At 32.7% G+C, this 7,286-nt stretch overlaps 1 pseudogene; it reads left to right on the plus strand.

The window, feature by feature from the left end:
- Nucleotides 1-430: 430 nt before the first annotated feature.
- Nucleotides 431-7,054, plus strand: LOC121391152 (annotated as a pseudogene).
- Nucleotides 7,055-7,286: the final 232 nt, after the last annotated feature.

Genomic DNA, 7,286 nt, shown 5'->3' on the forward strand with positions numbered 1-7,286 from the left:
TCACTAAATATCAATAACATACCTTCCCTCTACTACAGCAAGTAATATTCCTACAATATAAAAACAACACCAATGAAGAAAACATTAGACATAGCATTTCATCTTCATGTTTTGAATCAGTTATCAAATGCTAGGATAATTTCAGGATCCTTTTTACAATTACAAGAAACTGTTGGTCAAGATATCATTGATAGTTTTTCTGATTTGTATTAGAAGACATTATGAACCCACTAGCTGACTATCTTGATTTCACTACTTCTTATGTTGAAGATTCTAACTAATACTAAATCTATTTAAACTGAGCATTAAATTGATATTAATTTTGAAGATAATAACTATTAATAAAATTGTTGTGTAATCAATAGTTCTGTGCTGTTTTAATTACTTATAAGCTGACTTCTATTATTATTAGAAGACTCCAAAAGACAGTATGAGTAATTGTGTATCTCTATGGATTATTTTTATTTGGATTATAGGAGGAGTGTTGTTCTCAGTTTTGTCTCTGATATGATGTATGTTCCTGCTAAAACAATATATGGAGTATTTAATATATCAATTTATTTAAATTAATGTAAACAATGTAAGTTAATAAGTACTTATGAAGGTAGCCATTAACTTACTTCATTTCGTACATCACAAATGATAGGCTCACTCCTTGTTATTAAAAAGTTTCTTTCTGTGGAATATTAATCATTGTCTATCAAATATATTATATTTTATGATACCAGTAATACAATCATTTGTGTAGGTGCTATTGTTATGTTGCTTGTCTGGTAGGACAAAAATTTACAACAGTGGAAACAAAATTTCAAAGAGCGGTTGAATTATTTTGACAAAATTTTTAGGATTCGCGACAGTACATTAGATGATATTATTAAAATTAAAAAAAATTAATAGGCGTGGTCTGAAGTATGCATCGCCTCATTAGAAGAGCAGGACAATATTATTCTCTTAGAAAATGAAGACATGTCTATATTCTTGTTCACCAGCCAGTCAAATTTATTCCTGCCATTTTACTACCACTACCACACTTCATGAAAGACCCAAAGCTGTCATATTTGATATTGGAGGCGTGGTCATTCCTTCACCCTTTCCACTAATCTCTCAATTTGAGTCCAAGTATCGCCTCCAAATGGATCAGTCAACAAGACTATTAGACATTATGGAGAAGGTGGGGTCTTTTCACGTCTTGAACGAGGTGAAATCACGCTAGAACAATTTTGTGTTCCTTTTGCAAACGAGTTTTCAAAATTGCATCAAATTCCATTACTGGGAAACAAGTATGGGACTTGGCTGCTGTTTTGGGTGGTGTGGGTGTGACCTTGTCAACCATATAAGGAAGTTACTGACTTGATGAGAAAAACTGAAGGAATCCGGCATTAAAATAGCAATTATTACAAATAATTTTAAATTTGATAATGGAAAAACTGTCTACCAACGGGAAATCTAGAAATGTTGATGTGGTATGTCTTGAGTCCTATTAACTATAGTTTTTACTCTCTCTTCCCTCCCCTCTCTCTCCCTTTTCTTATATTTTACCCCACTTCTCAATAGATTATACAATCTTGTGTGGAGGGTCTTAAGAAACCAGATCCGAACATCTATAACAGAGCGCTCAAAAAACTTGGAGTGACAGGAGAACAAGCGGTATTTTTGGATGACATTGGGACTAATTTAAAGGCTGCAAAACAGTTGGGTATGATCACCATCAAGGTTAGTGATATTACGATAATATTATTAACCCTTTTTACTCTCTCTCTTTCTCTCTCTCTTATATAAAGGTAGATGATATACCAACTGCTGTCAGACAAGTTGAACAGCTGGTACTACGAGAAATACCATGCCTTCTGGTATAGCTAACCTGTTTTTCATACCTGCTTATACTAAAGTATATTATAGGTACAACTGAGGTCAGTACGAAGTTATTGATACCCATTGATCGACTTGTTGGTTATCTCAAGGAGACTCATGGTCTCTCTCAAGAGGAACCTCCTCTTGTACGAACTTTCAAACTTGGTCAGTCCAATCCCACATATTAGTTGAATATGGTGGAGTCCAAATGGTCTTGAGAAAGAAACCAGTAAGTTTGTTTTGTTTGTGTGTTTGTGTTTGTCTGTTTATAGTTTGTTGTTCTTATAGCCTGGGAAATTGCTTCCATCAGCTCATGCAGTAGAGAGAGAATATAAGTAACCTGGATATATAATGTGTGTGCTATATTTTTCTTGTACTTAAGAGTGATGAAGGCTGTTGGAGATCATGGTGTCCCTATACCGGAACTGCTATCTCTCTGTGAAGATGACAGGTCAGTTTAATTCTCACTTTAAAATATAATTAAAAGATTTTATTTCTTACCAATTATCATTGTTTATAATAATTTGTTGGCTTTGTGTTAAAAAGATTTTTTGAAATTTGTTATTTATTTTTCATGTTTATTTCTTTTATCACACAGTGTAGTTGGTACTCCATTTTATGTTATGAAGTATGGTACCTGGTCGTGTATTACAAGATCCTTCTTTACCCTCCATGAATCCAAATGAAAGAAAGGTATATACAACATTACATCAATAATAATATTAATGTAGTATTATATATATACTAGTACAATATATACAACATTATACTAATAATAATAATATATATGTAGTATATATATATATACTAGTACAATATATACAACATTACACTAATAATAATAATATTAATGTAGTATTTATATATACTATACAATATATTAATAATAAATATTAATAGTCTTTATATATACTAGTACAATATATTACAACATTATACTACTAATAAGATATTAATGTAGGTATTATATATATACTAGTACAATATATACAACATTACACTAATAATAATAATATAATGTGTATTATTATATATACTTAGTACAATATATACAACATTACACTAATAATAATAATATTAATGTAGTATTATATATATACTAGTACAATATATACAACATTACACTAATAATAATAATATTAATGTAGTATATTATATATACTAGTACAATATATACAACATTACACTAATAATAATAATATTAATGTAGTATTTATATATGTACTAGTACAATATATACACAACATTACTAATAATAATAATATTAAGTATTAGTATTATATATATAACTAGTACATATATATACAACATTTACACTAATAATAATAATATTGAATGTAGTATTATATATATACTAGTACAAATATACAACATTACACTAATAATAATAATATTAATGTAGTATTATATATATACTAGTACAATATATACAACATTACACTAATAATAAAATATTAATGTATAGTATTATATATATACTAGTAAATAATATACTTAATATTTGGTACATAGTAATTACTAAAATTCTTAATGAAGTAATTTAATATTAATTATATTTTTTCCCCTTCAGGAAATTTATAATGATATGTGTCGTGTCTTAGCTACAATTCATGCTGTAAATATAGAAAAAGCTGGATTAGAAACTTTTGGAAAACATGGTAATTAAGCAACTAATTATACAATTTTTAAAGGGACAGTGCTTTTAATGAGTATGTTTTAGGTAACTATGTCAGTAGACAAATTGATCGTTGGTCCAAACAGTATCGTTCTAGTATGACTCATGATATACCTGCTATGGACAAAACTGTTGGACTGTTATCATCTCATGTACCTAATGCTGATACTACTACTGTTGTACATGGAGACTTCAGGTATATGTCAGCTGACTGATCATGTGATCATCATGATGCTATGTGATAGACATGTGACCATTGTGATGCCATGTTTAATGACTTGTCAGTTTTACAAAATTACAAGTCATGTGACTGTCACTTGAGTGTCATATTTTTTACTTAGATTGGACAATTTAATTTTTGCACCTGATAAAAATGAAGTTGTTGCGGTTTTGGACTGGGAGCTGTCTACTCTCGGAGACCCTTTCTTGATCTTGCCTATAGCTGTCTGCCATATTATCTTCAACCTGACTTTCCAGCTTTAAAAGGTACTCTCTATTTAACTGATTACTCTTCCAAGTGTCCCTTCCTAGGTCTTTGTGGGCGTGACTTAAGTACCCTCGGTATTCCCACAGAAGAAGAGTTTCTCTCTAGTTATTGTTCCCTTAGGGGTATTTCTCACGTCCCAAACTGACCTTCTATATGGCATTCTCCTTCTTTAGATTGGCAGCTATTGTACAGGGTGTGTATAAGAGAGCTCTTCAGAGTATGTGTAAAATTGTTTTCACTGACTGTTGAATCTCTCTCTCTCTATCTCTCTCTTACTCATGAGTAGATCAAGCTAGTGCTGATAATGCTAAGAGTGTTGGATTATTGGCTGAAGAGTTTGCCAAAAAAGGATGGTCATTAGCTCAACATCAAACTAATAGTAACAGTAGTGGAACTAGTGTTAATCCAAGGAGTACTCGATCATATTCAACTGCTACTTTCTCTTCAGATTTGTATACTACAAGTAAGTCATTTCCGTAAAATGATATACTCTCTGTCTCTCTCTCTCTTTCAAGGCTTATTGCTCAGTGATTTCTCCTCATTTCCTCCATTACTCAAGGACTTACGAGACAATTATTACATTTTATGAAAGAGGACATATTTCCGAGTGAAAGTACTTTACAAGATCATCAACTATCAGATAAAAGATGGGAACCACACCCACTTATTGAAACACTCAAGGTGCTTTAAAACCTAAAGTTGACATATCCTCATTTACCAATTAATTTTAATTGTTAATTGTTTTTTTACTAATTTTAGGATAAAGCTCGTTCTCAAGGTCTTTGGAATTTATTTCTGCCAGTAGAAACAGACATGGAGATAGACAATATGGCAGAGGACTAACAAATCTTGAGTACTCACATCTTGCTGAGATAATGGGACAGTCTGTATTTGCTTCAGAAGTAAGTACTAGATGGTCAGGACAAACTGGAAGATAAAATGATCTAACATCTTTTTTAGGTTTTTAATTGTAGTGCTCCTGATACTGGTAATAGGAGGTACTTGTTCGTTATGGAACTAATGAACAGAAGGTCTGGCTTACGTCTATATTATTATAATACTATTTTTTAGTATTTATTGACATCATGGGCCCAAATCTATTTTTAGTAGTTCTACTATGTTTATAGACTCGCTGGTTGACTCCACTATTAAAAGGAGATATAAGATCTTGTTTTGCAATGACAGAACCTGCTGTAAGTTCATGATTACCATGGCAAACTCGTGTCACTTGTACCAAAGGTAGCTCATCTGATGCCACTAATATTCAGTCTCTATTGTTGCTGAGGGTGACCATTATGTGCTTAATGGACATAAATGGTGGATATCAGGAGCAATTGATCCAAGATGTCAAGTCTGTATTTTTATGGGAAAGAACGATTTACAGCTTCTAAATATAAACAGCAGGTAATTAATGGGACAGATGGATAGATTGATAGATGAATGAATGGATTGATGGATGAAATACTATTTTCATAACTAGTCAATGATCCTGGTTCCCATGGATACCCCAGGAGTACATGTTTTGTGCGTCCTCTTACAGTCTTTGGTTACGATGATGCTCCAAGTGGACATGCTGAAATGAGATTTGACAATGTAAAAAGTACCAAAGGAGAACATTCTCCTCGGAGAGGGACGAGGGTTGAGATTGCTCAGGTATAAACTAGTGAGCTATTATACAGCAGGAGGACTATTGTGCTCCTCTCCACAGGGGAGGTTAGGACCAGGTCGTATTCATCATTGTATGAGGCTGATAGGAATGGCTGAAAGAGCTCTCCAGTTGATGACCAAGAGGGTAGGCCTCATGGTTCACATTACACTTTGCTCTAATGGTATTATGCAGGTAAAGGAGAGAAGTGCTTTGGTAAGACGCTTGCTGAGTTTGATACTATTCTGGCAAGTATAGCTCAGTCGCGTATTGAAATAGAAGAGGCAAGATTACTGACTTTGAAGGCAGCTCACAAGATGGACACAGTTGGAAATAAAGTAATAATATTAATTATAAAAGAGATATATTATTATTATTATTTATTTTTGTTTAGTTATCCGTAATGATATTGGTATTATTAAAGTGGTTGCCCCTTTAATGGCACAAAGGGTTGTGTAGATGTGCTATGCAAGTAAATGCATCTTCGTCAGAACAATGCATTGATTCTTTTTTTGTCTCTGTCTATATGTCTGTCTGTCTCTCTTTTTCTCTCTCTCTTTCTTTCTCCCAAAGGCTCACGGGAGCATTAGGGTCTTTCAGGTGATCAACCATTAGCTCAATTTTATGGATGGGCTAGAATTTTAAGATTAGCAGATGGTCCTGATGAAGTACACAGAGCTGCTATTGGGAAGACAGAATTGAAGAGAAGCTGATTATTTGCTATTAGTTTTGAATATAAATTTATTAACAATTTTCTAATTACTTATATAATAATGTACTTGAAATATTAAAGAAAAACAAATTTCTGGATTAATGTGCAAAGTATGTGTTCAAAATATTTAAAACTGAAATATAAAATTATCATGCATAAAAATGGCCATATCTATATATAGTGTGTACAATTTATATCTCTGTATATCTAAATGTGTGTGATGTTACAACATAACAAAAAATTACAATAATAACAATAATAATAAAAAATTATAACAAAAAAATATATATAGATATATCATACTTGTCATTTATTTGATTACTCTTTCAATGCATCTTTCATTTGCGGATAATTAAAAAATATTTCACGTAGCGTTTCTTTCAAACTTGTGTCCTGGAGGCTAAGATGTATTTAACATCGAGTCTACCATTTCTTGAGTAAATGGATTGGACCCTCCTCCTGTGCTAGTTCCTGTTGCAACTTCATCAGATTGGTACCATGGTCATTGGCTGGCTCTCATTCAGCAATGGTGGAGAGAGGCTATCTGATTTAGGGGTACCCTTCTACGATCAAAAGGACTAATGTTTGGGATTATATTGATAGGACTACTTCGAGGACTTGGACTCCGTCGACCTAAAAGACGAGATGGTGAAAAACCCTCGTTTTTTTTACTTGGCTCAGTAGGACTTTCATCAAATTCATCATCTTTGGGAGGAGAGAAATGTTTAGTGTCACTCCAAGCTCGATTTATCTGACTTCTGTCTTGGTCTAGGTGGCGTATAGGGAGCAACCAATCTAACTGGTTTAGGTGAGACAGGGGGAGGTTTGGAGAAGTAGACAATATAGTTTTGTTCTCTGGTTGGCTATTTTTACGAGGTGGAGGTGTTGGTTTCGTTCTGGACGTTGGATCACTAGA

This window comes from Gigantopelta aegis, unplaced genomic scaffold, assembly GCF_016097555.1.
Source record: "Gigantopelta aegis isolate Gae_Host unplaced genomic scaffold, Gae_host_genome ctg1817_pilon_pilon, whole genome shotgun sequence".
Lineage (NCBI taxonomy): Eukaryota > Metazoa > Mollusca > Gastropoda > Neomphalida > Peltospiridae > Gigantopelta > Gigantopelta aegis.